Source organism: Thermobia domestica, chromosome 3 (genome assembly GCF_964235325.1).
Source record: "Thermobia domestica chromosome 3, izTheDome1.hap1.1, whole genome shotgun sequence".
Classification (NCBI taxonomy): domain Eukaryota; kingdom Metazoa; phylum Arthropoda; class Insecta; order Zygentoma; family Lepismatidae; genus Thermobia; species Thermobia domestica.
Window position 1 is genome coordinate 57,500,090 of NC_137456.1, and position 9,023 is coordinate 57,509,112.

General features: G+C 36.3%; 1 non-coding gene across 1 annotated transcript; it reads left to right on the forward strand.

Moving 5' to 3' along the window:
• Positions 1-6,324: 6,324 nt before the first annotated feature.
• Positions 6,325-6,397, forward strand: TRNAR-UCG (transfer RNA arginine (anticodon UCG)). Its single transcript has one exon. It is a non-coding gene; the product is annotated as a tRNA-Arg (tRNA).
• The last annotated feature ends 2,626 nt before the right edge of the window (positions 6,398-9,023 follow it).

A 9,023-nucleotide genomic window follows, 5' to 3' on the forward strand; every position in this document is an offset into this window, starting at 1 on the left:
CGGACATAGATTATCATTCCGAAAAATTTCGTCATTTGCAAACAAACTTACCTTAGTCAACGTAACCACGCTACAACATTTTTCGCACCAAATACATTCCGACCATTGACTTTGCTCTCTAACTCTTTAACCATATTTTCAATAAATACAATCTGATCCTCCAATTCTAACAATGATTTTGTACATTTATCCGTGCAGATTTATTATACGGATCCATACACAAATTCATTAAGACATACTTCTTTCTCTCTGCATTCACTTTCTGTGCTTCAGGAATCACTTTTGAGGTGTGCACTTTGGATTCTCCACTGCAGATTCACTTTAAAGTACGTTTGTTTTATCTTGGCACGCTTCCCGCCAGTGCACTTGGTTGCCTTTTAAAGTTCTTTCTGTTAGCACTCACGTGAATGTTTTAATCCAATAGACGTCTTATTGGCTTTATCGTGTATCGTGTTTTATCTATCCAAATATCAGGAAGTTCCAACTTTCTCCTCAATTTGCACTGATGCTTATGCATTACATCACACATTACTGCCATTGCTCACAATTCCGGAATGGACATAATTAATAATCTTCCAGTGTGATACATACTACATCAACAAGATTTCAATGGTTCCGCTTCTTAACTCTTCACTTTCGTACACCCTAATTCTCCTTCAATTAATTTATACACTGTGCCTAATGGCTCTCTGAACGTGAGTGTTTATGTAAAATGTTACACTTCACATTCACTTGTTTACGTACCAATCCGTATCGGATGTAAAACCACAAACTACTTTGATTGCTTAAAAACTACTTTAGTACAATATTAGTTGTAATTTATTATAAAAATTTCATGAACTACACATCTATCTCCAATAACCTTACAGGAGAATACATGGATACCATCTTCGACTTTCATTTGTGACTGCTAAATTATTTTCTATAACACTCACTAGTACTTCTCATTTTCTTTCTATAGTAACAACCATTCGTTGCCCTAAGAAACCTTAACTTCTATATTATTTGCATTTCGGACTTCCATTCCAATTAGCACCAGTCGAGCAGGTCCGGATATCATGCGTGGAAGTAGATTCACAGCATTTAACAATCATAACAATAATAATACAGAATCCAAATTTCAGTTCCAAAAATTTTAATGCTTATTTCAATTACCAGGATACAAAAGCTATATTACAGCTGTCTGCTTTCAAACGATCCGGATTATAGAATACATCCGTTATCTTATAACCATTTTACTTCCTACAGCAAGTACCTTGATTATTTCATTTACTATAAAGAATTCGACGTATATACTTCAATTATTTATAATATTTAATTCTTTAATTATTTTAAGACAGCGACGTATTGGTACATGACTGCGGAGATTTGTATAACAACGGTTAAGAATACGTATTTAAAAACATCCATCTCGTATTTTGAACATAAGCTGTAATATTAGCCTTCCAGATTCAGGAAACTCATTATTTAATAAAATAGTTATTTCATGTAAAATCTAACTTAATAATTTAACATTAGGAATCATCTATATATATAAAAGAGAACGTACAAAATCCTTTGTCCGCTCATCACGCTAATACGGCTGAACCAATTTCTTTCATTTTTGGGGGGTTATTAGGATTTGGACCCTAGATGGTTTTTATCATATCACTTTAATTTTTAATTACCAGTGTCTTGAGATAATTGACCATTCAAGTGTCCATAACGTACAAATCCTTTGTTATTAGTTCATCATAGGTAAAAATAAACGTATTTATATGCAACCCGCATGACCGTGTCACTCGGCGGGTTAACATAAATGACAGGCGATATACAGCGGAAAATAGCTTGAATCTTCTGTTTAAAATTTTTTAATTGATTTGCTTATTTTTACAGACACTTTTACAATATGCCAGCACCGGGATGACCGCAGCGAAGCGGGGCGGGTTAACATAAATGACAGGCGATATAATGTTAAGATTTACTGCAATCTTCTATGGTTTTTATCATATCACTTGAAAGCGAAAAAGTAAAAATTATCTAAGTAACAAAGTTTATTGCGTTCCGGGGTGACCGCAGCGAAGCGGGGTGAACGCTGCTAGTCTAGGATACGGAAGTAGGCGGGGCTAGGCTCTTAGCAACTAATATTATAGTACATCTCAACGATATTCCACAAACACGTCTTACCGTTTATATTGTTACTGCACAAAATAATATAATTTTCAATATTTTATGGCAGTTTGATTAAATAGCACTTAAAAACTTGGCTTTAAATGTCAAATTAATTCGATTTTACGTTTATCAACTTTCACTGTTTATTTTGTATATCTTTCAATCGATCAATAATTAGAAAAAGATAAAAATGCATGTATACAGAATTTAAAGCACTTTCCGCCCAGTGATTCATTTAGTATTCCAGAAAACCATAATTTATCGACACATTTTAATAAAATTTGAGTTGAAAATTGATAATAACATTTAAAAATTAGTAACAGCAAATCTTAAAATGAAATGAACAAGTATTTACAAAAGAATCAAGTAATGACAATGTAGTCCAAACAAATCAGATTTGTAACGATCGTTTTTTAGATCGTTACACATTTCTATATTTTTATATAAACACGCATCTCAGAGGTAAGTGCACGCCATATTTCCATTATTTACACATTACTCTATTTAAATATTATTTCAAATTTCTTCCGTAAATTCTACAAATCTAAGCATCCGCATAATAAATCTGCATCCATTTATCTATTTCATGTTCTTTCTCTTTAATAGTTTAAGGGATTTCGAGATAGGTAATCTTATTTTAACAATTGCATGCCCGACCGTATTAATAATCGCCACACCTCTGTTCCCTCCTTCCCCGTCGAATTTCCGAAAGTTATTTCTCAGTGAGACATTTTACATCACAAATTCTATGCCCTGTCCAAATTTCAAGTTTATAGCTGGTAGCACTGTGGTTCAGTAGTAGAGCGTCTATCTCTTGTGAGTGAGGTCCCTGATTCGATTCCTGGGCAAGTACGTTTGTGATGGACAACATTCTGTCCTTTGGTATCTCCATTTCGTTTATTAGTACCGGTATTTCACATCCAATCTTAAATTTTGGACAGCGTTATTGTTATACAGGGCATTAATACTGAAAAGACCCGCAGTGGAGTACTTACATTAAAGAGAGATGAGAAAGAGTAAGGTGTCCTAATTACCAAATAGAGGGGCCGATTTTGATTCACGGCGGGGAGAGATTTATTACTTATTTTATTCTTGTTGGGGTACGGTGTAAGATTTCACCCAGCTTGTGTAAAATGGGAAGCATTGGCTGTGAAGGCGAGCGGAGCGTGGTGTGGAGTAAATGCCCGGGGTTTCATTACGACCCTTTCGGAAGAGTAATACTTCCGGAAGTAATTTTTTCGCGCGCTACCCTAGCCAGCTGTTTTAAGTTGGTCACAAGGAAGCAGTTGAGGTTAAATTTATAACAAAGGGTTAAGGTAGGGTAACTGTTTGGTATTGGGACGCCAAAAGTGGCAAACAACAAGATGATTTACAGGGGAAATGAGTTGATAGTGGTGTTTAAGTAGTCAAGAAAGTATCGTACACATTTTAAAAAAAAACAATAGGGGACTTGTACAATCCGCAGCAACATATCTTCAACATGAGCATGTAAGTTTATTCTGAAACTACGCCTAAGAACCCAGGGAATCAACATAACGTCTACGTGGCACGAATCACGCAGGAGAAATCTCGGCGTCTTCTCCTGCACACTTATTTTGGAGCAAGAAACTTCGTCGTTTCACAATAAACTTACATGCTCATGTTGCAGATTTTTTTGCTGCGGACTGTACAAACTGTAAAGGTAAGTGGAATTAATTGTCCATTTTATGTTGAGAACAGAACCCAACGAATCCTTGCGGGGCTTCTAGCCCATTCCTACTACTACTTATATTATGGATCCCAATTTAACGTATGAAGCCATAAAACGACCGAATCGGAATAGAATATCGTAAAAGAGTAGGAGAAAAAGCTGTTCCTTCCTTAAGCTAAACAATAGCTCAAGGTGGAACAAAATGAGCCCTGCGAGGCTTCTAACGCGTTCCTACTACTAATACTTACTATGGATCCGTATAGCAAAACTGCACGCGAAACGTAAGTAAATCACCTTTTAAATATTAGTTTCATCTTATTTTAATGAAAAAATGTGAAGAAAATTTAGAAAAATTAAAAAATCTTTCCTTGGGGCGGGTTTGAACCCACACCAAAAGCGATCTCCATTACGAGCCCATTGTACTAGGACGCTCGACCAGGAGGATTGACAGCAGCTATATGTATGTAACATGGCGAGAAACGGATAACATCAACCAATCAGAACCGTGTATTTAGTTCCTACTTCGGGAAGCAGTACTTCCCTGAAGGAGTCTTGATTCATTACGATACGCGGTATAGCTCTCTTGGATTACTTATTAGCGTTTGCGCCTTCGGTTGTATCAACCGATATACAGGCCTGTGGACAAAAATGTGACATCATCGGTAGGGTTTCGTGTTGGGCAATGCAACGCCGCATATTAAACACGATCTTAGGTACTAAGAGTGTTTCTAGGTTAAAAAAAGAAGGGTAAGTAATTAAAGTCAATTTGGAACAGGCTGTTTATCCGCACCCAACTTAATGAACACCGCTAAGTCATTCATGAGAAAAATCAAACTAAATACGCACTCAAAAATTTAAATAATCATGATACAATTGATACGATATATTATGGCTGCTTTTCAACAACTCATATGTAATTTTAAAATGGTTAATTTCCGACGTGCATTTATATAATTGAGTACAGGTATTGTATAAGGTGTAGCTGTGTGCACTGTTCATAATGCACCTAATACACTAAAAAAAATTCTACACAAATTCTTTGCAGTGTTTCATTGTTCACACTTCTTGAAAATAGATTTTTGTAGGTGTGTGGACGTACCATATTCAATTAAAGTCTATTTCAGAACTTTTGATTCATATTGACTACTTACAGTCTATAATAATGAATCTATCTTATCTTTCCAGGCTATAGTATACATGTCATTCACTCTTTTATTTGCCGGCGCAAGAATAAATAAGTGTTGTATAATTTATGATTTTTACGATCCTTATCGATAAATTACCACAAAGGCACGCGAACCAGATATTAAAACTAATCTCTTCTATTTATGCTGTAGATGAAGCTATGAAATCAAAAGTGCTGCTGGAGTTATTAACTCTATATTATATTTAAAGATTAAGCTAAATATATTGATTTACCTTTTATTTTTAACGTTATCTTCTAATGCTTCTATTACAACTGCTACTATTTTGCTTACAATGGTGTGTTTTATCTTCACAATTTACAATAAAACATCAAACAAACAACAGTGCGATATTAATATGACTTGGCCCTACCGGTTATGACGTATGAGCCTCGTGATGTCAGCGCTCTAAGGCCTGTATATCTGTGGCTATGCGTCGGTGCGCCTGATGAAGGCTCATATAATAGGAAATAAGCTAATTTTGAGTCCCACTCATCCATATATTTCGAAGTTTAAGATTTTAACTGAAATTGTAAAATCTTTTAGATTAGTGATAGTTAAATGACTCCTCACAGTTCACATTCGGAGCACGAATAAAAATTAAAGCATGTTCTGTTTGTTTCTTTTCTTTAATTCCACGTGTAACATAAAGGGTAGGCCTATAGCTGGCCGTCATATTAAATCTGAATCGAGACACTTTTAACTATGTATTTTTTTTAAATTTTTTGGTTACTAATACCCATTCTGCAAAGGAACCAGTAATAATTTCAGAAGACAACTCTAGGGGTAACTTTCTACATAGGAAAAGTTGTACTGCGAAAATATAAATATTCTTAGGGAATTTCGTAGCTCCGGGGAGAAATCTTTCCCGGATAATCCCCTGAAATCATCACATGTTGTTTCCGAGTCGATTTTTAGAAAAAAAAAATCATATTTTATATAATAACTTTCGAATGTTCGTAATTGAATCAGCCTAGGTACATAAAACAAGACGTAAGATACTCAAAATGAAAATTCAGAAAAGTTACGCCGTATGCACATTGAGATATCCGAACGCTCAGAAAAGTGCGGAGGAAAATGATTCTTTTTTATCGGTCCACAGTGTGTTATAAACTGGCTATCACTACATGTATTTTAGATATTTTTAAAAAAACGATAGTTTGCACCCAACCTACGTTTCTAAATTGTAATTGTTTCCAAAAATCTATTGTCTCCTCAACACACACACAAAAGCAGTATATATCTGTACACAGGGCTCACAAGGCTCTAATCACCTAGTTTCAAGCAACTGTACATGTTGACCGTGTGGCCTAATGGATAAGGCGTCGGACTTCGGATCCGAAGATTGCAGGTTCGAGTCCTGTCACGGTCGATTAGTACTTTTACCTTTATTTTGTAGAAGTCGTCTATGTTTTGATCAAAATTAATTAATAGTTAGTTTTTTGTGTGAAATGAGTATTGGTTTTGATGTATTTAGAATTTTCCATTCAGAAAGAAGCTAATAATAATAATAATAATAATAAACTTTCAACGTTTTGCTGTTTCGATTTAAAGCCTTGGTGATCAAGAGGGTTGCTATACGTCCCAGTTTTCTGGAATTGTTATCAGTTTTTTAGTTAATCTGATACTGATATTACTGCAGGGAATTTTTCCTTTGAAGTGTGTGGAGATGGTAACACTCCCAATCGCGAAGTCATTTCTACTGATTAGTAGAGCTTAGTCTATAGTCGATTCTGCATCTAATCGATTCTGGACTTGGATGGAGAGCGGTTTCTCTATATATAATCTCCTCTCCCACTCCGCGTGCGCTCTTAGGATTCAACAGTGTATTAGTGGTAGACGATTTTTATTGTACGTTAAGTAACTGTAATTTTGTTAAGTATTTGTAATTGTAATTATATACGAGGAGCTGCTGAAAAGTTCGTGGCCTAACCCAGAAGGAGTGCACTTGGAATGATGAAATTGTACAGTTTTTTTCTACAAACTTCCCCCGAAGTTCAATATACTTTCTTGCACGCTGCTCCAATTTTTGTTCATCGCACCACTGTTCCTTAGTACTAATCACCTCTTATCAGATCGAAAATGGAGTTCTTTCAAGTGTTATTTGAGTTTCGAGAATAAGCAGTAGTCTGACGGAGCTAGATCTGGAGAATAAGATGGACGATCTAGACATTGAAACCCTATAGATCATGCAATGCCAATTATGTTTGCAGTGCTTGATGGACAGAGGCATTGTCCTAAGGGAACAGAATTCCTTCTTTCAATTTTCTGCGGCGTTGCACTTCCAATCTGTCTTTGTGTTTTGTGACTGATCCAGAGTAAAACTCTGCATTAAATGTCTGACCCTTGGGCAGGGCGTCTATGAATATGACTCCATCCTTATCAAAGAAGAATGTTGTAAACACTTCTCCAGTCGACTTTTGTCCCTTGAACTTTTTGGGGCAAGGGAACCTGAGTGCCTACACTATTGACTATTGTTTCGTTCGGCTCAGTGGTAGAGCGTTCACCTCTGGTATACGGGGTCCTTGGTTCGATCCCAGCTCGCGCCAAGTGAGCTTTGTGGTGGTTAAACCCTGTGTGAGTAGGTTTCCTCGGGTCTTCCCGTTTCCTCTCACTTTCTTCATTTCATTCGTTTCTCACCATCCCGTCTCTTTTAGCCTAGCGGGCATAAGAGTGAGACGTAAAATTTAAAGATTTCATTTGTTTGTTGTTGTTGTTGTCCACCACAATTTGCATAACTTTGAAGTTTACCTTTTACTCTTTGACAAACTATTTTACTCATTTTCGAAAAACATCTCTGGTGTATTTTTGTTTTCAAATCACCGACACTTCGCGGTTTTCGACTATAAACTTTGTTCTTAAGTACTCTTCAAATGAAAAAATCCACTGGGTAAAGAAGTCAGATGAACAATTAATCAACTCACCCTCTTTGGTTAATTTATTTCTCAGGAAATACTTCATCGAGATATTCACGGTCCGATCTTGTTGGAAATAAACATGTGAATTAGGCTGCTGTTGTAATCAGCTGTTGTTGTAATTCTAACAACTTGATTCGTTAGAATTTCGAGTTACTTCTCGCTTTGACTATCCTATCCTTCCCCCCCCCCTTAAAAAAAAAACTCTAAAACACCAGAACTTGAAATTCCACCCTAAACAGTGTCATGATTTTGGTATAGTTGTTTCTCTAATGTTAAATGTCACTGTACAAGTAAGGAGAATTATGTCTGTTAATATGATCAGATACTTTGAAAGAAGCTTCATCGGACTGCAAGATGTTATCTAAAATTATGGGATTTTGTCTAATTTCGTTCAATGTGATAGCATTAAATACTTCTTTCACTGCACTACAGCTCTTAGCCGACCCTTGGCTTCCATAGGGTATAAGGATCTGCTTCCACAGTCGATTTTCCGTTTCGAATCTTCAGTTCCCTAATATATCCTAATACTGAATCTCTCACCATCTGCTTTTTGATCTTCCTCGGTTTCTCTTGCCTTCCATTTTCTCTTCAAATATTCTTTTAGCTACACTTTCTGTTGGCATTCTGTATAGGTGACGGAGCCATCGCAACCTCTTTACCCCTACATACGTAACTATGTCTTCATTCTTGTACAATTCGTACAGCTCATGGTTGTATTTACTTCTATACGGATTTAAATTAAATTGCACCTCCCAAAATTTGGGACATCATCCAATAAGCCATGAATTAGCTGTGAACGATTAGCTTTCAAAGCATTGAATGACGCAATTTTTCTAAGGTGACGATGCAAACATTTATACTGCTGAAGCTGTTGATGCGTGGTTTCATGAGCATCTGAGTGAATTAGAGCACCTAACTCGCTCCGTTCTCCCTGACGGAGCTGGGCAATACTTCTACAAAGCATGGCAGACTTCTACAAAATAAAGGTAAAATAATTAGAGTACAAACGAACTGTGACAGGACCCGAACCTGCATTCTTCGAATCCGAAGTCCTATCCATTAGGCCACACGGTCAATGCA